The sequence below is a fragment of the Prionailurus viverrinus genome, chromosome X, assembly GCF_022837055.1.
Source record: "Prionailurus viverrinus isolate Anna chromosome X, UM_Priviv_1.0, whole genome shotgun sequence".
NCBI lineage: Eukaryota > Metazoa > Chordata > Mammalia > Carnivora > Felidae > Prionailurus > Prionailurus viverrinus.
The window spans coordinates 3,001,131-3,027,694 of NC_062579.1; the positions used below are offsets into that span (position 1 = coordinate 3,001,131).

General features: G+C 41.3%; 1 long non-coding RNA gene across 1 annotated transcript in view; it reads right to left on the reverse strand.

Annotated features, from left to right (window-relative positions):
* LOC125157113 (uncharacterized) overlaps positions 1-26,564 on the reverse strand; it is a 360,229-nt gene that overhangs the window by 221,234 nt on the left and 112,431 nt on the right. Inside the window, exon 2 of the long non-coding RNA XR_007148862.1 lies at positions 1,099-1,199. This is a non-coding gene — a long non-coding RNA (uncharacterized LOC125157113). The remainder of the gene's footprint in view (positions 1-1,098; positions 1,200-26,564) is intronic.

Here is a 26,564-nt window from a genome sequence, read left to right on the forward strand (position 1 = left end):
CTATCACCTCACACCTGTCAGAATGGCTAAAATCAGAAACACAAGAAACAACAAGTGTTGGTGAGGATGTGGAGAAAGGGGAACGCTCTTGCTCCATTGGTGGGAATGCGAACTGGTGCAGCCACTCTGGAAAACAGTATGGAGGCTCCTCAAAAAACTGAAAATAGAAATATCATAGCATCAGTGATTCCACTATTGGGCCAATAGTTTAAAAAACTAGAAGGTAAAGAAACATTTGACCACAGGCAAATATTTCTGAAAGGAAAGCACAGCATCCAGCTTATTAAAAAGAATGACCCTGAGAAGAGCAGAAAAATTAGACAAATTTGTTAAACTGGTCATCAGACCTGAAATCTTCTATAAATAATACCACAAGGACAGTGCTGTACAGTAGAAGCCATGGTTCCCTTCTTAAGGATCCACTCAAAGACACAGGGCAAACAAATGGAAATATTCAATAACAGGTCGTGACAATGAATGAGAGTACTCCAAAGGAGAGTTCAGAGTGAAAATCAGCACCATGGAGGGTAGGACTTGGATGTGGAAATAAGGGCAGAATTTAGGCCATCAAAATTGAGACCAACAGTTTCATGGAGGAGACTCCAGAAAAGCAGAGTGAGCTGAAGCTCAGAGCTGAAATAGGCATGAGGTTTGCAACTGGGACAAGAACAAGAGCTCCCTCACTAAGGCTTTGCATTAATTTTGGCAAGAGTTCAGCAATGAGACAAACTTCTTTGTCTTAACGACTAGGAAGAGAATTTAGAACTTTATTCTACAGGCAATGGGGAGACAGGGAAAGCTATGGAATGAGAGAGAGGGTGTAAGAAGAACAACATTGCAGGTTTGCACATGGGATGGAATGGAGAGGGAAGATATGGCAGAAGGACGTGTCATCAGCCCATAATGTGCAGTGTTGTTTCCCACAACGTTTTCCATAGTGACCGTACAATTTACATCCCCACCAATATGGCACAAATGTTCCCATTTCACCAGACCTTTGCCAACATTTGATATTGCTGTCTTTTTGACAACAGCCATTCTAACGGGTGTCAAAGCTTTCATATAGGAATAAATAGGTAATGGGTTTCACACACTTACCTTGAAGTTTAATGAATATTTCCTCTCTAGCTTCTGAAATTGGGTATGTCACATGACATCATCTGCTCATCCTAACACCACGGCTGTAAGACTCCATCCACCTGCACACATAAAGGAGACTGTTTTATTGGTCTATTATTTACTGTCAATAAAACACTAAGCAATGGTATATTTAGCATTTTAAAATAAGTATGCCAACAATGATGCCTAAGAATTACTAAGCACCAAAGTGATACCTGGTAAGGGTACTTAATATTTTGTTACAAAATACCCTATTCCCTAATCTTCAAAGACCCTGAGGCCAAGAGTGAAGCCAATCTAATTAGGAGACAGTAGGAAGTTTATCTTCCTTGGACAAAGAACAACTAATTAAAAACTAAAGATAATCAGAGACAATAACTTTTTCTGAGTATTATTAAAAACTTTCTAAAAGTCCAATATGTTCAGAGTAGTACGCAAGCTTTCACATGACATGGAAATTCAGTATTTCCACCATTTCCTTTGTGGAAATACAAAACATAAAGAAGAAGAATGAGTTAAAAAAAAAAAAGTCAGCAATCCCTATTAAAATAACACAAGCATTCTTCACAGAGCTAAAACAAACAATCCTAAAATTTGTATGGAACCAGAAAAGGTCCCAAATAGCCAAAGTAATCTTTAAAAAGAAAACCAAAGCTGGAGGCATCACAATCCTGGACTTCAAGCTGTATTACAAAGCAGTAATCATCAAGACAGTATGGTACTGGCACAAAAACAGACACTCAGATCAATGGAACAGAACAGAGAACCCAGAAATGGACCCACAAATGTATGGCCAACTAATCTTTGACAAAGCAAGAAAGAATATCCAATGGAATAAAGACAGTCTCTTCAGCAAGTGGTGCTGGGAAAACTGGACAGCGACATGCAGAAGAATGAACCTGGACCACTTTCTTACACTGTACACAAAAATAAACTCAAAGTGGATGAAGGACCTAATTGTAAGACAGGAAGCCATCAAAATCCTCGAGGAGAAATCAGACAAAAACCTCTGTGACCTTGGCTGCAGCAACTTCTTACTCAACACGTCTCTGGAGGCAAGGGAAACAAAAGTAAAAAAGGACTATTGGGACCTCATCAAAATAAAAGGCTTCTGCACAGCAAAGGAAACAATCAGCAAAACTAAGAGGCAACTGACAAAATGGGAGAAGATATTTGCAAGGGACAGATCAAATAAAGGGTTAGTATCCAAAATCTATAAAGAACTTATCAAACTCAACACCCAAAAAATGAAAAATCCAGTGAAGAAATGGGCAAAAAACATGAATAGACACTTCTCCAAAGAAGACATCCAGATGGCCAACTGACACATGAAAAAATGCTCAACATCACTCATCATCAGGGAAATACAAATCAAAACCACAAGGAAGATACCACCTCACACCTGTCAGAACAGCTAACATTAACAACTCAGGCAACAACTGATGTTGGCAAGGATGCGGAGAAAGAGGATCTCTTTTTGCACTGCTGGCGGGAATGCAAACTGGTGCAGCCACGCTAGAAAACAGTATGAACGTTCCTCAAAAAATTAAAAATAGAACTACCCTACGACCCAGCAACTGCCTACTAGGCATTTATCCCAGGGATACAGGTGTGCTGTTTTAAAGGGCCACATGCACCCCAATATTTAGAGCAGCACTATCGACAATAGCCAAAGTATGGAAAGAGCCCAAATGTCCATCGATGGATGAATGGATAAAGAAGATGTGGTATGTGGTATGTGTATGTATACCTATATACGTATATGTATATGTATATGTATATGTATATGTATATGTATATGTATATATGTATATATATGTATGTGTGTGTGTATATATATATATACACATACCACGGAGTATTACTCAGCAATCAAAAAGAATGAAATCTTGCCATTTGCAACTATGCAGATGGAAGTGGAGGGTATTATGCTAAGCGAAATTAGCCAGTCAGAGAAAGACAAATAACATATGACTTCACTCATATGAGGAATTTAAGATACAAAACAGATGAACCTAAGGGAAGGGAAGCAAAAGTCATATAAAAACAAGGAAGGGGACAAAACATAAAAGACACTTAAATATGGAGAACAGAGGGTTGCTATAGGGGTTGTGGGAGGGGGGATGGGCTAAATGGGTAAGGGACATTAAGGAATCTACTCCCAAAATCACTGTTGCATTATATGCTAACTTGGATATAAATTAAACAATAAATAAATTAATTTTATTTTTTTTAATTTTTTTAAGGTTTATTTATTTTTGAGACAGAGAGAGACAGAGCATGAATGGGGGAGGGTCAGAGAGAGAGGGAGACACAGAATCTGAAACAGGCTCCAGGCTCTGAGCGGTCAGCACAGAGCCCGACGCGGGGCTGGAACTCACAGACCACGAGATCATGACCTGAGCTGAAGTCAGACACTTAACCGACTGAGCCACCCAGGCGCCCCTAAATTAATTTCAAAAAATAGCCATCTTAACAGGGCGCTTGGGTAGCTAAAAAAAAAAAATCAATTTGTATAAAATAGGAAGAAAGTTAAACCCCAGACTTTAAAGTGTCAAAACAGCTGCCAATGTCACTGAAGATTGATCAGAGTGTGTTAGAGAAGATAGATAGGAGCAAACCAAACCACAGGGATCATGCAGTAGCTAGAGATGTGCCAACGAGCCAGGAAAAGCACACTTCACAAACACCAGAGGCACAACCAAAGCACAGGACTTGGATCGTCTGTTTGCAAGAAGAGAAGTAAGAGTAAACCAGGAGGCAGCGAGAGCTTCCTGTACCAAATCAGCTTCCAGAAGCAGAAAAAGTGGATTAAAGGAAGGATCACATGGACAAAATATATGTTCTGGCATTGTTCTGTCTCAATGGCAGTGGGAAAAAGAAATTTAAATTGTTAACAAAGAAATTTTTTAAAAATCAGCCTTTGTCACTTGCTGAGAAGTAAAGCATAAATAAATGTATACATCAGATATCCTGGCACATCATCTTGCCTTCTTCCCACAAAAACATCCAGAAATAAAACATAAAATGCATACAGAAGTAGAAATCAACAGCTCTCTTATATGTAAATAACATAAATTAGAAGATATAATTGCAGACAAGGCACCATTTAAAATAGCAATAATAAATATAAAACGTCTATAAGTAAATATGTCAGAACTTTTGGAGGAATATTTTTAAGTTCTTCCAGGGGAGGGGAGAAGAAAATGTAAACATATGAAAGGCATTCCAAGTTGCTGAGTACAAAGAATCAACATCATAATATAATTGTCTCTGAATCTATCTAAAATAGAACCCAACCAATTCGTTTTAGGAATCTGGTATGTTGACCCTAAATTTTACAGGAACCACAGGTAAGTAAAAATAGTCACTAAAGGAGCCCCTGGGTGGCTCAGTCAGTTAAGCGTCTGACTTTTGATCTCAGCTCAGGTCTTGAGCTCAGGATCATGATTTCAAGCCCCACAGTGGGCTCTGTACTGGGCATGAAGCCTACCTAAAAAAAGAAAAAGAAAAAGAAAAAAGAATAGCCAAGAAAAAAAAATAAAGTAAATGAATTATAAAATGAAAGGAACTCAATACAAAATGGGCAAAGATTTTAACAAATACTTGATAAAAGATATTAAAAATAGAGAATAAGAACATGAAAAAGTATCAGCCTCATTAGTCATCAGTAAAATGCAAAATAAAACCACCATGTGATACCACATATACCCACCCAGTATGTCAAAAATTAAAAAGACTGACCATCAAATGATGCTGAAGAATAGAACAAGCAGAACTCTCACACATGTCGGTGGCAGTGTTGAAGAGTACAACCACCTTGGAGAAAGCATAGGGTAGGAGCTTCTTAAAGAGCTTAAACCCACCCTATAGCTGAACCATTTCCCACACATATTTGTCCCGTCCCCACAAAAAAAGGAAAAGAGAACATATGGGCGACAAAATGAACTGTGCGATAATGTTCAAAACAGCCCTGGTCTTGGCTAATAGGTGAAGAAATCAACCAAATGTGCCATATTCACACAGTGGGACACCAGACATCAAGAAAAAGAAACGAGCTACAGATACATGAAACAACACGGTTCAAGTCTCAAAAGCATCATGCTCCTGAAAGAAACCTTCCCCAAAAGAATGCACGCTTCGTGGAGTCAGAATAGCAGTGGGCTCTATGGGAGTGGGGATGGGCACTGACTAGCACGAGGCATGAAGGAATTTGGGGGCTGATGGTAATGTCCTGTGTCTTGATAAGAGTTTGGGTTACATAAGCATAAGCATGTGTCAAAACCCTATTCACTGTATGTAAATTTTAGCTCAAAATAAAAAAAGATACTATAAACAAATACTAAACCCTACATATTAATGAGGCAATGCTAAACTATTTGGGGAAAGTGTACTGATATCTCCAGTTTCCTTTAAATACATCAAAAAATATGATGAATTAGTGTACAGAATAAATGGATAGATATGTGTTAAAACAAGGTTAGTAAAACATTAATGGGAGAATCCGTGTGGTGCGTAATGGGTGTTCACTGTAAAATAATCTCAACCTTGCCACATGGTTGAAAATCTTATTTTTTAAGTTTTTATTTATTTATTTTGAGAGAAAGAGAGCGAGCTAGCGGGGGAGGGGCCAAAAGAGAGGGGGACAGAGGATTCGAAACAGGCAGTATGCTGACAGCACAGATGTGGGGCTTGAACTCACAAACCATGAGATCATGACCTGAGCCAAAGTCGGATGCTTAACCAACTGAGCCACCCAGGTGCCCCTGGTTGAAAACCTTTTTAAGAAATGTTAAAAAAAAAATGTACAGAAACGAAAAGAGTGAGGAAGACTAGCCCTGTAGCATGCTAAAACTTATTTATATTTCATATTTAGTTTAAGAATAAATAGAAAAAATTTCTATTCAGAAACAGAAACCCCTAAATATGAAAATTTAGTGCTGTTCAAGGGGTATAAACTTTCAGTTCCACAAGATGAACAGGTTCAAGAGATCTGTTGTAAAACACTGCCTATTGCCAACAATACCACACTGCACACTTACAAATGTGTTAAGAGGGTAGATCTCATGTTAGGTGTTCTTACACAATCAAGCAATTATGGAAATGTAATATATGTTACAGGCGACAACTTAAATCAGAGGAGAAAAGGTGGATTATTTAATAAATAGCATTGCAACAAATGGGCTGCCTTCTGGAACAATATATTTGGACCTATGCCTCATACCCTGTGCCAGGGTAACTTGCAAACAGATGAAATATTTAAATATATATAAAATGTAGAAGAAAGTAATAAACTAAAAAAACCATAGGATAATTCTTCTTTAACACCAGAGGGAAAAAGTCCTTTCCAATTATGACCAAATGTCAAAAGTAATAACAATACTAATGAATTCAACCACATAAAAGCACGCTTAGGGCAAAACTATAATAAACTCAAAGACAGATGACATGATGGAAGGAACTGTAATATATCACACAGTTAATTGCTCCAATAAATAAGTAGTTCACAGATATAATTTCAGCAACCCAAGAGGAAAAACAAAAACAAAAACACAGGGAGATGATATGAACAGAGAATTCATAGAAAAGGAAAGACAAATGGCTTTTATCCCATGAAAATATCCTCAACCTCAAATATAGTAATTAAAAAAAAATGTATCTTTATGTAGTTCTAATTTGCATTTCTATCAGAAGTGAAAAAAGAACACTGTACAGTGTATAATTCACTTTCAAAAGGAGAGAAGCACACACACACATATATAACAACACATATAAAAATGTGTTTGTACATATTTTTTAAAGCTCCAGAAAGGAACACAGAAATAACAATATGGATTGTTGTTCAGAATGACGGGGAGATTTTTTTTCACAGTAAACTCTTCATACTTTTTGAATCTTTAATCATGTAGTTGAACTACTAAAAAAATGAGACTTAGAAAAGTAAAAAGAATTCTACTGCAAACAAAGTCAGAATGGGAGACAGCCTGGGTTTTAGCCAAACTCTGCCACTAATTAACAGTGTGAACTTGGGCCAGTCTCTTAGAATCATTGACTCTTCCTTCTGGCTACAAAGAATCTCAGAAAGAGTCTCATCCCTCCTCTTATTCTATAGAATAGAAAACAGAAACGCAAAATAAATTGCATGGCTTAGCAATGTCACATGCTGTCAGTTTATGGCAGAGCCACAAAAGCTGTCAACATGCCCATTTCTTCTTGTTTGAGATGGAAATTCTGCCATTAAGAGATGAAGAGACAAGCCATGTATGCTGGGGAATAATATCTGTAAGGCACACAAGTGAGAAAGGACTTGGGTCCAGAGTAGATAAACAACTCTCCAAATCCAACAAGAAAACAAGTACCTAAAAAGATGCTCAACATCTTTAGCCATCAGGAAAATGCAAATTAAAAACCACAGGAAGATTCCACTGTGCATTTTTGGAATGGCTAAAACTTAAAAAAAAAAAAAAATTACACCAGACAATGGAAAGAATATGGCGCAATTTGAATCCTTACACATTGCCTGTATACAAAATGCAAAAGGTACAACACTTTAAAAAACAGTTGGGCAGTTTCTTTTTTTTTTAATGTTTATTTATTTTTGAGACAGAGTAAGAGTGTGAGCAGGGAAGGGGCAGAGAGAGGGGGAGACACAGAGTCCGAAGCAGGCTCCAGGCTCCAAGCTGTCGGCACAGAGCCTGATGCGGGACTCAAACTCATGCATGAACCGTGAGACCATGACCTAAGCTGAAGTCAGACGTTTAACTGACTGAGCCACCCAGGCGCCCCCAATTTCTTATAAAGTTAAACATTAACTCAAAAACCTGTACAAACATGTTTACAGCAGTCTTATCACCAAAAAGCTACAGGAAGAATCCAAATATCCTTCAATTACCGTACATCCACATAAAGGAATCCTACGTAGCCCTAAAAGGAACAAACTATTGATACATGCAACAGCCTGGATGCATCTCAAAGGTATAATGGTGAGAGGAAGCGGCCAATGTCACACAGCTACATGATCCCATTCATAGGCCGTTCTGGAAAAGGCAACATTAGAGGAATGGAGAAGAGATTGGTGGTTCCCAGAAGTGCTGGCAGGGGGAGAGGCTAATAGGGGAGCAGGAGGAAATTTAGGGTGCCCTCGGACTGCTGTGTCTCGTGATTGTGGTGGTAGATGTCAACACCTATGCATTTGTCAAAATCCACAGAATCGTATACCACAAAGAACAGATTTTACTGTAAGTTTAAAAATAAACTTTTTAAAATGGAGTCTTGATTCACCTCATCTCTAGGGCTCTTTCCATCTCTAAAGACAAAGCTTCTTTCACTTTCAGAAGGGTAACAATTTACTCCCAAAGACTAGTAGGGATTTGTATTACATGTGACAAAAAAAAATTCTAATCATTTTTCTTTTGACAAAAGAAAACCAGAATAAGTATGAAATTCAAAGAGCAATGACATCGCGGAGAAACAGGAAGCCCAGGAAAGGACGTGAAAACGATGGTTGAGAACTTCATCTCACTTGGAAGCACTACACAAATAGAAAAGTACTCCCAAATTTCACCGTTTAAAGTTTGCTATCGTATTTGCAAAGTCCTTTGTTTAATGTCTATTTATTTTTTGAGAGAGAGAGCACAGCGGGGGAGGGGCAGACGAGGTGGACAGAAGATCTGAAGTGGGCTCCGTGCTGACAGCAGAGACCCCGATGCAGGGTTCAAACTCATGAACGGCAAGATCTGGATCTGAGCTGAAGTCGTACACTCAACCGACTAAGCCACCCAGACGCCCCCAAAATTTATTTTTATGTAAAGGTGGAATCATTGGTTGAGCAAAGTCAAGAATTGCCTCTACATATCCTTTTGCGTCTCTCAAAGCGTGTTCCTGTGACACCAGAGTGTCCAGAGAGATGCCATCCTTCGAGTAATTTCTTGTTTAGTTCTGCTCTTTCGTTCCATGAGCTTCAAGCAAAATGCCCCCTCATGAACTGTTTCTTACCTTTTTAGGGTTGTATACCCCTTTGAGAATCTAACTGAAGCTCTGACCATATTTGCAGGGACTTACCCAAGTCCATAATTACCCCTACACACACAATCGTAGTTACAATGTCAGGGGCTCAAGGACTCCCTGAGTCCTGTGCACTGCAGGATTCCAGGCATGTAGAGCATAGGCTCCTGTGGGGAATCCTGGGTTCAAATCCTGCCTCCCTGTATACTTCAGGAGGTCAGGTTCCCAAGAGGCTGACAAGGCTGTGGTCATAGCATAGGAAGTATGAAGAGTGGACTTCAGCTTCCCTGATGGTTAGACATCTCTTCTCCATCACTCAGAGAGCTCTGGAAGCCTTAGCTCATTGTAGAAATGTAAGGTATTATTTTCATGTCATTACACTATATCCCCGCTACCCCCGGCGATAAGCCAAACCTTTTTATTGCTGAGGCATAAAACATGCTAGGGGGAAAATACAAAGGCATTTATTTATATTATCGTAAGCTTTTTAAAAATGATTTCCCCTGAATAGGCTATTTTCTTCTTTTCTGTCTGGCTATTACCATTTTTATCTTCTGGTTGTAAAATATCTGTTTGCCATTTCTCTGAAAAAGTGTAACCCTCTCCAACCCATCACACAGCCCTACTCTTACCAAGCTCCCAACTCATCAGGAAAACAATGGCCTGATTAAACAAGCACAGCAAAGTCCCAGTGTCCTTAGGACGTGTGGGGAGCACTAAATGCAATCAGCACCATCTGTCACACAGGGCAAAGAGGCAGAGGAAACAGGAGTTTCTAAAGGAGAATCGCACACTTCGTGACCAGCAGCTTTTGTTAATGCTCTTTTCCAAGCAATTACATGAACTAATTTCTGGAAGATGATTTGATTCTTTCAGCCTGATGATTCAGTGAAATAAAAAACAAAGAGAGAGAGACAGAGAGAGAAAGGGAATCATCAGGTGATCGTTCTCCTGACCATAATTCAATCTACATAATCTGTGGGTTCCACAGAAGCAGCCATTGTGTGTAAAGTGCCCACTGATCATTTATCTTAAAATATTCAAGGTCAGATTAGCAGAACTGCAGTCCACAGCTTCTACCAGTCCTGTGACTCAAACTTCAGTATGAGAACTGGAGCTGAGTTCAACCTTATTTCTGCTGCAGAGCAAACATCTCCAGCCTACACATTGTGACTTGGGATGGAAACTGCCTTACATGATTGTTACTATATATATACGTATATACAGATACACACACACACACACACACACACACACACACACACACATATGCATATACACACACACATATGCGTACTTATATATATGCACACACATATATGTATAAGTACATCCATATAGAGAAATACACAAATACAAACTTTATAAACTCCTCTTAATACTTTCCTTAGCCATGGCCATGATTAAATCTTGGTCTAATCACCATCCCTGGTTCCAGTGTTTGTGGGATTTTAGGAGATATATCAGTCAGCTTTTAAGAGCCTCACAACTTTCCAGGTATTTTGGCCAGCTTTACCAGAAACTTCCCAGGTATTTTGCCCAACCTTGATTATGTCCAACTCTTACTCCTCTGAGACGCAGGAATAGCAGTTCTCTCTGCATGGCAGAGGCTCTACTGCACTGGGGCTCAGAAGGTTGGCACCTGGACCAAGATCCACACGACTCCAGTGTCTCTGAGCTGCCAAACTCCAAGCAAAGCCCATCTTCTTTCTGTCTGCTACACTTCCCCATCGTCATGAACACCAAGTAAGAAGCTCCTCATGGATTCATCCAAGGAGAAGGTTTAAACCTCCTAGACCTGGAAGATGGGGAACACGCTCCTCACACTGTCGTGTTCCAAAATGCTTTGCCTCACCTGGCACTGGAGAGGAACTAAATTGCCAGTGGCCAGGGTCAGGCACTCAAGCTAACCACTCACCCAAGACTGCACCAGACTCAAACCAAGACTCTGATACGAATATCACAAAGCCTATCCAGTGACCTGTCTAGGGAAGAAACCTCCCTACAGACCCAGAACAGAGTCTTGGGTGTTGGTTGTTAGTGCCAGGGCCAAAATTCCATGCTGTCGATTCTCTGCACCATCTATCCATTTGTCCTTGAATCCCTCCAATCTGATGTCACCAAATTCCACTTCAAAGGAATTGTCTTGATAATCATTTTGTTCAGAACCACTCACAGTTTTTGTCATTAACTGACTTTCCCTCTCATGTCTCAGCTTTTATGATCCTGTTATATGCTTGTCTGGCTTTCTCTTTCCCCAGTCTCTAAATTCTAAGACACTGGTCTCTAAAATTAGGTGTAGCCCTTCTGATCTCCTTGATTTTCCCTTCATATGTATTTCTTGAAGAAATTTACCTTCCTCATAGCCACCAAATTTCCTCCTTGGTCTCCCAAATTTCTGCTTCAATACTTCCATGATCCCTAAAGCTCATGCCCATATATCCCAACTATCTCATCACCTCAAACTCGATATTTCAAAGCCAAACCTTCCACAGTCCTACAAAAACATTTCTTTCTTGATAGCCCCATTGGTTAACAACAGCAAAGCTTCAGCTTCAGAATTTTTAAGTTTCCCTGTCCTTTGCTCCTATTTAATCAACTATATACTTAATTCCTTTTTTAACATGTTTTCTCCCTCATTCTCACTCTTCCTTCCTTCTGGAACTTTAAATAAATTTATGATATAACCATTTCAATTTATCTTCCCTGTCCTTCCATATATTTTCCATACATCTAAACTCTGAATTGCCCTCTGAGTGATTTTTTATAGTTCTGCCTTCTAGCTCACTCATTCTCTCTTTAGCTGCATCTAATCTATTTACTCTGCTTTTGATGTTTTTAATTTCAGTTGTTTTATTTCATTTCTAGAATATATGTTTCATTATCTTTATATCTGCAAGGCCAATTATATTCATCTGCTCCTCCTTACTGATTCACTTTTCTATTAATTAAATTCACTATACTTATAATTTAATTATTCCAATACCAAAAGCTTCCTGAGTCTGACTCTGCCATTAGTGACTTCTGCTGATTCTCACTCATGGCAGCTTATTATGAGTGGCACTCTGCCCAGTTGTGTCTTTAGACCAAAGCTGTCTCCAGATATTTCCAAGTAACTACTGAGAGGTAAAATGGCTTTTGGTTGAGATTACTGTGTTAGACAAACATATACACACTTTGAAAATCCCCTAGAAGTACCTCTAATCTGTCAAGGGCTCCCGGATAACCTTGACATACACTTGTTTCTCTGTCACTATGTAACTAAACTGTAATATCTTATTTTAATCTGAGAGGCCAAATTGCACAAATTAGCACCACAGTACAGTGAGTATTATTGTCCTATTATTCCACTGTTAATAAATCCACTTCAGAATCATTCAATTTATTTTTAACCTTTTTTTTTTTATTTTAAGAGAGAGAAAGCATGGGGTGCCTGGTAGCTCAGTCAGTTGAGCATCTGACTTCAGCTCAGGTCATGATCTCACAGTCTGGGAGTTCGAGCCCCGCATTGGGCTCTGTGCTGACAGCTCAGAGCCTGGAGCCTACTTCGGATTCTGTGTCTCCCTCTCTCTCTGCCCCTCCCCTGCTCATGCTCTGTCTCAAAAATAAATAAAAACATTAAAAAAAAAATTAAGAGAGAGAAAGCAGAGGAGAGGCAGAGAGAGAGTGGAGGAGAGAGAGAATCCCAAGCAGACTCCATACTCAGCACAGAGCCTGACTCAGGGCCATATCACACAACCACTAAGACCACAACCTGAGCCAATATCAAGAGTCAGATGCTCAACTGACTTAGCCACCCAGGCACCCCCAGAATCATTTTATTTTTCATTCACCTAGTTTAGCACTGGGCACAGGGAGGAGCTCAAAAATATTTCTCTGGTGTGCCCAAAGGGAAATTTTACATTCAATCTTTTAAAATTTTTTATCACAATGATTATGTCTACTGGCTAATAAGATGACTCAGCAAGTGGGGGTAGGAATATGAAAAAAGTCAACTTAGTTCTTTGCTTTGATTAAATCTAAGTATCTATATCATAGAGCCAGGTTTAAACACCCAATTTTTAATAATTTAATTGATAATTCTAAAAGTGCAAATTAATAACACTATACTTGAACTACTTGAAAAACTTCATGTGTTATTTGGCTGGCTTTTAAACTTGAATCAAATTTTAAATAGCCTTCAAAAGTGTTAAGAATAGTTTTTTCTTGCAAGGAAGACAAACTGGCTGATGAAAATCAGTGGCTTTAGGTCACTCAGAAGTAATTAATCAAGAGATATTTGAATAAAAGTCATTAAATGGCTTATCACACAAGACATGATTAAGACATAATGATTATCAATAAGCATAAATGTGGATAAATGGCCTAAAAATGTAAGTGACATTCAGTTAAATTGTAGGTACAACCCTTAGATACATTTCCCATCTGTATCTATATCTATACTGGCAATATAAGCTTGACTTTGGAAAATCACAAGCTACATTGATATTTAAGTAGAGAATTATGTTTATTTATGTGTTTTAATTTAAATTAAATCAGACTTGGGACACCTGGGTGGCTCAGTCAGGTAAGTGTACGACTTCAGTTCAGGTCATGATCTCACAGTTGGTGAGTTAGAGCCCTGCGTTGGCCTCTGTGCTGACAGCTCAGAGCCTGGAGCCTACTTCAGATTTCAGATTCTGTGCCTCCCTCTCTCTCTGCCCCTCCCCTACTTGTGCTCTCTGTCTCTCTCTCTCTCTCTCTCTCTCTCTCTCTCTCTCTCTCTCTCTCCCCCCCCCCTCTCTAAAGAATAAACATTAAAAAAAAATTGCAGGGTGGGGGCACCTGGGTGGCTCAGTCAGTTGAGCGTCCTACTTTGGCTCAGGTCATGATCTCACCATTCATGAGTTCAAGCCCTGTGTCAGCCTCTGTGCTTAGAGCCCGGAACCTACTTTGGGTTCTGTGTCTCCCCTCTCTCTCTCTGCCCCTCCCCTGCCTGCACTCTGTCTCTCTCCCTCTCTCTCAAAAATAAATAAACATTAAAATTTTTTTTTAATTATAAATTAAACCAGACTTTTCAAAGCATCATTGAATATATTTGATCACACTTCTTTTAGCTTTTTTTAAATACAGAAAATGATTCCTTAACACTAGATTTGAAGTATTTGTGTTAGTCACAAACATTTCCAGTAGTTTTCAGAAAGTTATGTCTTCAGTACTGAATTCTCAAATGTTAGCAGGTGTTTGAGGCATTTAAATTAGAGGAATTTCCTTTTAGTACACATCCATCATGGCTTAATTCCTTATCCACATAATGCCCAACCTCTTAATGATCAGTTCCACTTATCCATACGTTTGGTGCCACAGACAAAACTAATCTGTTTAACTGTTTTTTTTTTTTTCTTTTTTTGACCTGAAGTTCCAGTATCACACTCATACAACAAAGAAGAAGAATGGCATTGTGGGAGAGGGAAGAAAAATAAGGACAGTCTGTTGAAACATGTCATGGGTGGGGGGGGGGAGGGTGACACACCTGAGTGACTCAATTGGTTGAGCATCCTACTTTGGCTCAGGTCATGATCTCACCGTTCATGAGTTCGAGCCCCGTGTCAGCCTCTGTGCTGACAGCTCAGAGCCTGGAGCCTGCTTCAGATTCTGTGTCTCCCTGTCTCCCTATCTCTCTGCCCCTCCCCTGCTCACGCTCTGCCTCTCTCTCTGCTGAAACATGTCATGATTGTATACACAACATAAGACAGAAGTCATCCAAAATTACACACAATCCTACCATCAACTGAAGCATTTAGCTGGAACCTCCTTATTTGCATCCTGTGGCCAATTTGTTCACAGACCTCTCTTCCTGGGCTCCTACCGTGCTCTGATAAATTATCTGCACAAGGTTGTGCCCTCTCTAGATTTGAGCCTCTGTCTCTCTGTGATTATATTTCAACCGAGTTCTTGAACACCATCAGATAGCCCAGCGTTGAATGGATCTATCCAGGCTGCCCGTTCCAAAGTTGAGATTCATGACCCTCTCAAGACCTGTGCACGTCCTGATTCCCATGGATCTCCATCTCTGGGGAAAGCTAGTACAAGAGAAGCAACACTGAAGTTAATATTCTGTGAGCCCATCCATGTTAGTCTAGTTGCACTTATAATATCAGCAGTAGAGAAAAACCCCAGAAATCCCTTAGTTTGCTGGAGGTGCCTGAAGTTTTGCCCCCACATTTCCACTCTCTATGCCTCATCTGCCTATTTCAGTCAGACCTGATGTGGCTTCATGATCATTCTAGCTCTTCAAATTGTCGGGGGATTTCACAACAATTAGTAGTTCAAGAAAAGGCAAGTCAATTGTATTGCTTATTTATCTTAGAAACGATCTCATTTCTAGAACTTGGATTCTGCTGTGTTCATTGGTTAAACCAAATCATAAATCCCAATGCCCTAGCTCAACCCTTTGGTCTCAGGCATTATCTTAAAAACCAGATTCTATTAAAGTTCTAAGATTTGCCTTCCATTTTTTCCAGGGGCTGCTGTCCAGTTTGACCCAGGCAAGTATTACAGGCCCCACAAATCTGTCCCTAATGCCAGCCTTTTTCTCTCTTTCGGTCTAGGAGATCTGGGTTTATATCCTGGCTGTACCACTTGCTAGTTAATCTTGCAATCTACCTAACTTCTTGAATGCAGACTCATTAATGTGGAATATTAATAACCATTCTGACAACACGGTTTTATTTCTAAAATCATATATAAAATAACATAGCTGAAATGCCTACTTCAGGGCCTAGCACATTTTTGGAGTTCAATAAATGGTATTTTTATGTTCCTGGTTACACATACCAACATTAATATGAGAGCACTTTCTAAAGGACCAATGTATACTCCTAAGCAAGGTTTTCTCAAACTGTAATATGTGAAAGAACTGATTATTGGGCTTGTTAAAATGTGGTTCCTGACTGTATTAGAAGTTTCATTTGGTAACTGTACATGGAACCCAGGGACCTGCGCTTTAGAACACCATCCCCAGGGTCTTTTGATATGTGTGGCCATAGTGTGGATCAGGAGGTCACAGAAGGACAATTTCCTGCCTCACCAAGGGATAAAAGGGCCTAAAAAGGCAGTGATGGTCACAGACATTGGCAGTGGCTTTTATATGTCCACAGACATTGGCAGTGGCGTTTGTATGTCCACTCCTTCCGTATTTCTTCAAATCCTCCCCATGCGTACTCCTCTGCTGTGCTATGCTTATGCTCTAAACACAGCACCTGGAACTGGCTGGAATTTCCCATTTCCTGCTGCATTACCCACATCTTTGGGTCCCATTGCTTGCTCCACCCCAGAGCAGGGTCCTGCCTTTCGAGCAACTCCTAGTCCTTCCAGGCCCCCTGACCTCACAAAAGCAGGTTCCATGACCAGTAGCCCCATGCATTTTGGGGCCACATTAATTGAATCCTTGATGATGTGACCATTTGGGCCTGCATGAGTGCAAGTTAGAGTAAACAGTGCAGGCATATGTTTCCAATATTTTATACAACTTCCAGGACAAATAAGTGTCTGCTCTTTGTGGCAAAAATCAATCTGTTTTACTTATGGGGGTTCTATTTATAGCTACCTCTTTTCTATCATTGGGTCTGAATGGCTATTTAAACCTATTATTGGACTCTTTACCCACTCCTATGATGTCCTGTCCCTCTCTCAGATGCCAGCCCTGGGCACTCATCGGCCAACATCATTCTGCCGAGAGTCAGAAAATCTTTATTCTCATCACGGCTCAAGTGCTTTTCATTTTTGTGACCTTGAAGAAATTCTTTACCCTCTCAGAAAGTGTGTGTTCTCATATAGAAATAGAAATACTGTATCATTGACTTGTCATAAGGATTAAATAGAGATGCAAAGTACTCAGGGGGGCTTGGAATATAGTTAAGTGCTTAATGAAAGCTCTTTCCTCCTTCCTCTTCACTGGGTAAGAGCCATGCCATACTCTGCTTTTATTTCCCACCTCTTAGAAGTTCTGTGTCCTCTTAGATTTAAGGAAAAGACATCTTTCCAATTAAAAGGAGGGCCAGAGTGCCTTGAGGAAGTAACTCAATTTGCTTGGGCTCATCTGTCCACGTGTACACTGGCAGGAAGAATACCGGCCCCAGAGGGGCGACTGGGAAAATCAGAATGATTAACCTCTTCCAAAGAGCCCAACCAAGTACCAGGTCACAGTACGTGCTCAATAAATGTTAACTCCACCCCTGATCCCCAAAGGCCAGAGCTCTAACTCTGCCTACCATTCCCACCATGATGTCCCATGCTTTCCAAACAAAATTAAATTTCCCTTCCTTCCGTGCAGCAGCTGAAGGAGGTATTTGGAGAAAAGCAATCTGGTGAAACAAATGTGTAGCATGTTATCAGTCAAGTTCTTTTACCCTCCCAGGGGTATAAGCATTGTAAGAGAGGAACTCGTTTGCCCAAAGAAAGCTACCAGTGGAGACACCGCCAGGCATGCAAGTAAGGGACATCTTGACAGTTCAGTCCAAAGGTTCTCCTTCCTCATCTCCTACTTCCCCCTACATCGTATGCTCCAGGTACATGATTCTGCTCTGGCCTGGGCAAGTCCACTCCTCACCCAAGACCAAACTTTGTTCTAGTTTCCTTGGTTCTGACAAAGCTGCTCTCAATTTCTGCTTTCCTGGGAAGCTGCTCAATACACAAAACAAAACAAGTTGAAAAAACAAATAGTAAGGTCAGTTCCTTGCCTGAGGGTCAACAGAAAGCAGGGTGGGGTGTTACTTCCCAGTAGGCCCGAAGTTGGAGAACATAATACCCAGTTAATACTCCTCTGACTCACCAAATACTTTTTATAGTTTACAAGGAAACACTCACGTTGAACCACATGGTATGTGGTTCACGCAAACCTGAGTGCCTGCTCAACTGTATAAAGGAAAGAACACATGGATGAACAGCTGATAAATATTTCTAGTTTGTTCATGTGCAGCAAAATAAGCCTGTAGAGCAGGCAGAGGAAAAACAGCATCAGTGGGCCTTCCCACAGTTTGACTCAAATTGACTTTTTTAAAGTTTATTTATTTCTTTTGAGAGAGAGTGTGTGAACAGGGGAGGGATGGGACGGGGGTGGTGGAGGGGGGAAGAGAGAGAGAATCCCAAGCAGGCTCCATGCTGTCAGCGCAGTGCCCAATGGACTCGATCCCACAAACCACAAGATCATGACCTGAGCCAAAATCAAGAGTCCGACACCCAACTGACTGAACCACCCAGGCGCCCCTCAGATTGATTTTAATTTGAAAGAGAAGGCTAGATTCCCTTTAAATATTTCACATATATATGGATAGATAGATGATTAGATAGATGATAGACAGACAGATAGGGGATATACATAAAAACAGAAACAGAGAGATATACAGACACAGGGACGGAGAGAGAGACAGAGACAGAAAGAGAGAGAGATTTGCAGACTGAAAGATCCAAACCACTTTGTTCTTCCTGATGTTGTTTACCTTACCTGAAATGCCCTCCCTCTTCACTCCCACATGCTCAGAGTGCGGTTATCATTCAAATCCTGGAGTAAGAAGTCGTGGAGATAAATACTGTGCCAACTTGGAAATAAGACTAAGTTACAGCACTTCTTTTAAATTATGTAATTTCACTAATTAACTTCCTGCCTCTCTGTGCTCTATGTTAGATAAGATGCCATCACTGCAAACTCTCCATGATCTGGCCCACCGCACCAACAGTCTCCTTTCCATGCCACCCCCTCCTCAAGACTTCCCACCAGGGGCAGTGTTCGCCTTGCTACCACATCACCCACCCTCACCTGCACCGTGGTGAAGCCCACAAAGGTATCACCAGGTAGCTGCTAGTGCAGTGAAAAGAACACAGTTCTGAAACTTAGCACCCTAAGTTTGGACACTGGCTTCTTCCTTTACAAGCTGAGTGACCTGGGACACATTATTTAATCTCTCTGAGTCTCGGATTCCTTACATGTAAAATGTGGACAAAAATAATAATCCCTACTTTGTGGGGATGATGTAAGACTTGAATCACATCATTTATTTGAACACAGTGCTTAGAAGTATCCCAAACCACGAAGGGTCTCAATTTTACCGACTTGCAAGCAAACAGGCACACTCACCACAGGTTCAAGGATGCCGACCTAAGATACGAAACTCCTGGGGCAGAGACAAAGGACTCTATTACTCACAGCAACAGTAGCACCCAGAGTGTCATTGATTGAGCCCATTCCCCATGCCCCAACTTCTACCAGGTGATGCAAAGGCCTGACAACACATAACGCATTGAGCTGCATTACAGGAGGGGAAACCAGAGCTTAGGGAACCTGATCTTTTATAATGGGCAGAATCCTGCCTGATCTGTGTCCTGGAGGGAGACATTATCTTTGTAACACTGGAGGGTAAGTTAATTTGTCTTATGCCCCAGAGGGAGATGTTATTTCTGTCTTCCAAGGTGTTCTCTACACAAATACCCTTGAAAAGATAGTCTGGGATAAAAGAGCATCCTGTGCCTCACTCGCAGAACATGGAGAAATACAACTGACCCCTCCAGAGTTGTTTCCCATTGAGACATACCTTGATAAATCTCCACTTGCTTCCCTTTTTTTGCTCTTGCTCTTGCTAAATCTCCTGCCTGAGATTTTCCTCTTCTTCCCTCCAGAGATCCAAAGACCTTGCTTCATTCAAGCACAAGTTAAATAACCCCTTCCTTGAAGAGCTTTTTCCAAATACTCCAGCATTATAAATTTCTCAGAATCCCCTCTTCTATTTGTGGTCTGTGTCATAAAAACAAGCCATTCTTTAATTTTCTAACTGCTCCAATAAAATTCAATACTCATCCCACCTATTTTTTTCTCAACTCCAAGTTCAGGAATATACTGTAGGGGGTTGCAGTAGACGCTGGTGGGGCCCCACCTATAGCCCCCTGAGCATTCTGGGTATATATCAACCTAACTGGTCACTTCCTGAGGGAGTGACTGGAGTATGCATCTGGAAACCTGAAGTGCTAGAGAAGTCAAGTTCCACTCCCAATAGCCCACCACCAATGAGGGGTGCAAGGTGGTGTATAAATACCCCAACTCCCTTGCTCCTCAGGTAGATGCATGTCCTACACTGCCTCCTGGAATTCCAATGGGGCATTAAGCACCAGTTACCCTCAGTACAACCTGGCTTCATGACACCATTTTGTGGGTGCCCTCCACTCTCTCTCTTGCTTCTTCATGCCCTTCCATTGTTTTCTGAGAGTACCAGCCCCCCAATAATCTACTTGCAATAAATCTTCATCTCAGGGTCACTTTCCAAGGGAACACAAACCAAAAGGGCATCAACAAATGACCATTCTTGAATCACACCTTGAAATTATTAAATATTCATTGACATACAGCTTTCAGTCAAAAGCACTGTCATATTTATTATGAGGCACCAACTCCAATAATATCATAAATATTTAAAAGTCATCCTTATGTTTCTAAAGAATAAAATAATCATATTTAATTATGATATCACTAGAATAAAATTTGGAACCAAATGAATCTATATGTGAAAGTGGCAGGAATATCTCTAGTTGAGAAGAGGCACTTGGCCCCAGAATATACCTGAAATGCTTCCAAGCATCTTGGCAATGACTTAGAGGTGCCCTTCCAGCAGTCCTCTGTGGAATGCGACAAGATTGGAGACACTTCAAGAATTCTCTTCATGGCACTCAAGTGCTACAGGAAAGGTTGACAAGGTCAACTGGCTCTTTGCCAGGGACTTCTCCTGCTCCCGGTACATCCTCATACATAACCCTGGGCTTTATGATGACATCAAATTCAGATTGAGGAAATGCCCCCCATCCCCTATCATGATGCCATGAAGTGCTGACTTGTTTTCCTGATGGTCAAAATGTCTGGGTTCCTGGCTTGTAACGATTAAAAGGGTCAGGTTAACTAGCATGTGGTGGTCCCCAGTAAGGTATGAGAGGAGTCAAAGTCCTTTGGGCATTTAGGACAGAGCCACTGTACTGGGAGAGTAAGAGCAGCCTCAGAATGAAAAACAGCATTAAATGTTTGAAAGCATGACGACAAGGCAACAAGAGTATCTGCCATTACTCTGGGCACAGAGCTCAGTCCTTCTCCATCACATGTAGATTGGCACCAGTCCAAAAGGCTGTTTCCACCATGGAGTGCAACACAGAATCCATTCTCAGAATAGAGCATGGAACATAACCCCTGAATCCTTCCCTTGCAGCTGCCCGGGGACCTGGCAGGATTCATGCCACTTGACCACATAACCTGTTGCAAAACAGCTATGGGAGGGGACCTTGACAAAGAGCCCAGTTATCTTATCCTGTTGACTTATGCAGACACTCTTGTTGTGTTCGTCCCAAAGAAGAAACTAAAGTAACAGGAAAAGGAAAGTCTTCCTTGCCAAGACCCTAGAGATCAAGTAACTAGCGTCAGGTAATCCAAGAAGACACAGAAAGCAGTGGGAAAGTAGACGAGCACCTACCGCACTATTACTGTTACAGTGAGGAAGTTCAGTTTAAGAACAGGTCAATTAAAGTGTGACTCCATGAGTCAGAGGCCCCAGTGTGTGAAACCAAAATCCTTCAGACCCAGATCCATCCTGAGCACCACAACAGGACCAGAGACAGTGAGGACTGGAACCAGGTGGGCCACGTGAGAGCTACAAAGAAAGAGACCACACTCGTATTAGGCTTGCTGGAGAGAATGATCGGTGCGTTTAACAGAACGTGGGTGCACTCTGCAAATAGTGACTATTTTAAGGAATTTGAAAGGTAAAGGGTAATTAAGTCTCAGCGTGAGCATCACATCTGAGCTCACCTAAGGGGAAAGAAATCTCCCACAATCTCAGAGCAAGACTGTCTGGGAGTGGGTTACATACCCCAAATGTAGAGAAGATGTTCCCTGGAGCCACACCACTAGCGGGACTGTGTCAGCCTGAGTCTGGAAGTCCTCATTTCCAGCTGTGAGCCTCCTATGATGGCCTTGCCCTGGCCCTTCCATCTCATAAATGCGAGTGTGTGGAGGGGGTGATGGGTGGAGAGAGCTTTGGCCAGGCAAAACCACCCAACACTTCCCGGATGCCAGGAGGAAAGCTTTCGCTCCCTCTGCCCACCGTGACATTCACAGCCTCCATCACGGTGTTAAGGCAGCCCAGATCATGCCTTTGGCCAACCCATCCACATTTTCTCCCTGTACTCTGAAACTGTCACTGATGAGCTGCTTTTGAACTTGGTGGTGTAGGAGAGTTCCTAGCCAGACGCTTCCACTGTTCCATCCATGCATGTCTTTGTCGTCTCTAAGGCTGTCTGGTCCCTAAAGCTATTCACTCTTCTCTCTGCAGATACAGTCAGACTACACTGCCCAGCGTGTCTTAGAGTCACATGTGGCTAAGTCACAAGAACAACAGTCACACAAAAGAAGGGTCAGCGTAGAATAGAAAACAGAGGGTGGTTAAACGACTGTTAGCATCTATCTGATTTCACAGGGCACTTTCAAACTTCCACACCTTTCCGAAAGTACATCCAGATACGCTGTCTCATGTTCCAACCAATAACTCTGAAAAATAGGAAAGGAAAGAAGCTGGTACCCTATTTACGGACAGGAAAGCAGAGGCAGGAAAAATCACTGACCAACCCAGGATTATAAAGTAATAGAGGCCAGGCTGCAGGCAGAACTCTGCTGTCCTGACAACTGACTTTTGTCTTATTCATGCTCACCATGTTATATTCAGTTTCTCCTAAAAATCCCCATTATTGGTCAGCTTTATTATATTCATTCTTAAATTTAAAAAAATTTTTTAACTTTATTCATTTTTTTTTTTTTTTTAATTTTTTTTTTTTTCATTTTTTTTATTTATTTTTGGGACAGAGAGAGACAGAGCATGAACGGGGGAGGGGCAGAGAGACAGGGAGACACAGAATCGGAAACAGGCTCCAGGCTCTGAGCCATCAGCCCAGAGCCTGACGCGGGGCTCGAACTCACGGACCGCGAGATCGTGACCTGGCTGAAGTCGGACGCTTAACCGACTGCGCCACCCAGGCGCCCCATAACTTTATTCATTTTTGAGAGACAGAGAGAGACAGAGCATGGGTGGGGAAGGGGCAGAGAGAGAGAGAGGGAGACACAGAATCTGAAGCAGGCTCCAGGCTCTGAGCTGTCAGCACACAGCCCAACGTGCAGAGCCGGACGTGGGGCTCGAACTCACGAACTGCAAGATCATGACCTGAGCTGAAGTTGGATGCTCAACCGATGGAGCCACCCAGGCGCTCCTCGTTCTTAAATTTTAATAATGTGGGCCACTGCGTCTTATTTTATTCTATCTGTAATTACATAAAATGATACAAATGAAAAGAAGGCTTACACTCCCCAAAATATGTACCTAGGAGCTTTGAGGGAACATAACTTTAATCCTTTTAGGCACAGCTTAGGTTTACACATAATCCTTTATACAACGGCTACAGATGCTAAGAGGTTAGGGTTCACTGCAAGCGTACGTGTGATTCGGGTCCCAGCCCACGGTGTCCTTTTATCTGCCAAAGCCACCACTCCTTCCCTGAGGAACACTGAAACAAACACTTGACTGAATTCCCCCTCCAACTCAGTCACCTGTCACATATTCTCAAACCAACGAGCACCTCGTGAGGCTACGTGTTGGTGAAGATGTGTAGAAATCGGAGCCCTCCTGTATTGCTACTGGTGCGAATGTAGAAGGGTGCAGCTGCTACGGAAAATGGTCTGGCAGCTGCACAAAAAGTCAGACACAGAGTTACCATGTGACCCAACAATCCCACTCCTAGGTACACACGCAAGAACAATGCAAACATGTCCACACAAGAGCTCGAACACAAATGCTCACGGCTGCATGATTCATAAGGGCCGACCAAACAGTCATCAACTACTGAATGGATAAACAAAATGGGGTCTGTCCACACAATGGAATGCTAGTCGTTAAGAAACAGGAGTAAGGTGCTGACAAGCTACAACACGGATGAACCTTGGAAACACGATGCTGAGGGAAGAAGCCAGACACACAGGAACAAAGATTATATGATTCTGTTTATACAAAATGTGCAGAACAGTCAAATCCAGAGAGACGGAAAGTAGATTAGTGGTTGCCAGGGGCCTAGAAGAACGGAGAGATGGGGGAGGTGATGGCTAATGGGTATGCAGTTTCTATCTTAGGGATGATAAAATTGTTCTAAAAGTAGATTATGGTGATGGTTGATTAACTCTCTAAATAATGAATGTCAAATGCTTATAATAATACATGGCATGTGATTAGCACTATAAAGGTTATTAAAATAATGTCACAATATAATATTATTTCAATAATTATTACCCTTATAATAATAAGTATTATTATATTTACTACTATGAATAATAATCCCCTGCCCTCCAAGTATAGTTTCCCTTAGTGTGTGGATCAACAGAGTGGGGCCCATGGTCCAAATATGACCGAGGGTTAGCAGGGTTTATTCTCCCGGCTTGTGTACACAGTTAGATTTCAAGAAAAACTATGTTGTTTAGAAAATAGGATTTGCCTCAGAACACTATTTGTAGGTCTTTGATAATAACCCACATTATAAGTTCTACTACTCCGAAAATGAAATCAATGTAACACAGAGCTGCCCACACCCCAAATGCCAACCTACCTGACCACTTAGAAGCCTCATGTTAGCACCTCTTTCCAAACTGGTTTCAATCTGTCACATATCTGCTACCACAACAGAACATTCTTCAGTCTCCTGAGATAATATGGTAATTGATGCTTGCATTTTTAAAGTGGATTGGGATTTTTTTAATACCAAAAAAAAAAAAAACAGTGTTGGGGGCAAGGGAGGCCACTAGGAAGGGAGAGACACAGAGACAGAAAAAAACAAAGAGAGATGAAAGACATGGAGACGAGAGACAGAGAGATCAAACCTATGGAGAAAGAACTCACATGGGGCCCAATTTCTTTCACACATCCATGAATCCCCCTTGCACATGGGGCTCACACAACCTTCAAAGTGAGCTTTCCCCATGCTGTGTGGGAGAGATCAGCATTAAGACAACTGGATGTAAACTTTCCAGAAGAAAAGAAAAACAGGCACAAAAGAACACAAGCCTTTTTGCCTTTTCCAAGGAATCAAAAAATGACTCAAGAACAGCACGTCAAAATCAAAGATGACAGCAGCTTCAAAGCTTCTCCATAAGATCAAAGGCAGAGGAAGGGGAAAGAAGACAGAATCTGAGACAGTGGGGAGAAGGGTCCTCGTAGCCAGTGTAAAGCCATAATAACCATTATCTCCAATAAGTTAACTTCACCCTTGACAGTCAGCTGTAGGGCTCTCCCAGGGAGCTTTGTGGAAAGGTCAGTAACAGAAACAAAAATGAGGCATTTTAGCAAAAACACTGAAATCAAATCCTACTGGCAGAAGTCTTCCAGGACATCACCTTGCCCTCTCTCCCCTAAAAAGACTGTCTTGCTGGACCTCACATATTTTATTTTTTGTAACATTATTTATTTGGGGAGGGGGTGCAGAAAGAGAGGGAGAAAGAATCCCAAGCGGGCTGTGCACTGTCAGCACAGAGCCAGACACACGGCTCAAACCCATGAACCACGATATCATGACCTAACCAAAACCAAGAGTTGGTTGCTTACCCAACTGAGCCACGCAGGTGCCCTGTGGACCTCACATATTTTAAACTGAATTTGAGTAAAGTGCCCCAGAATCCAGTAACAGTTTCAGTTAGATCACACAGGAATTGTTTTCAAGTCAATATATTTATCCTTGTAGCATTTAAAAATGTGACTTTCCTACAACCTTCCCCAAGTGAGGGAAAGAAGCATGAGTGCTAGTGAAATGTTTATTCTCATGATGTGATGACTGATCTCAGTATAATTGGTCAGAAACCACCTCTCCCTCATTCTGTTGCCATTATAAAATACTTCTCTCTCAATTTAACTCTTGTTCTCCCCAATACTGTGCTGCATAACACTGGAGTGTGGTAGTGGAATGGATTCCACATAATTAGTTCTACGTAATTGAGCAATAAGGCCTCGTTATGCATGAAAGTCATTGGGCCTCTCACATAGGAACAACTCAAGAACAATGATGTATTGTTCCCACTAACTGTGCAAAGCATTCCCTGTAGGACTATGTGTTCTTTTGCTTGGGAAACAGCATTTCCAAATGACGACTGGAGCACTGTTTGAGGGAATATTTCCTCTAAAGCAATCTCCTTCCCAGAACATTTTCCCGATTCCTCATTTCGGAGGGGTTATGCGAGAGCAGATCAATAGCAGTTGAGAATATAGTATAGTCCCTGGCACATCATAGGTGTCCAGTAAAAAGCGGTTTTAAAATGATCTTTAGAAAACTTGCTGACACCGTTCTTTCAGAGAGAAAACGCAAGCCATGCATACTTCTAACCTCACCGTCTCCTCGCCTCTATCTTT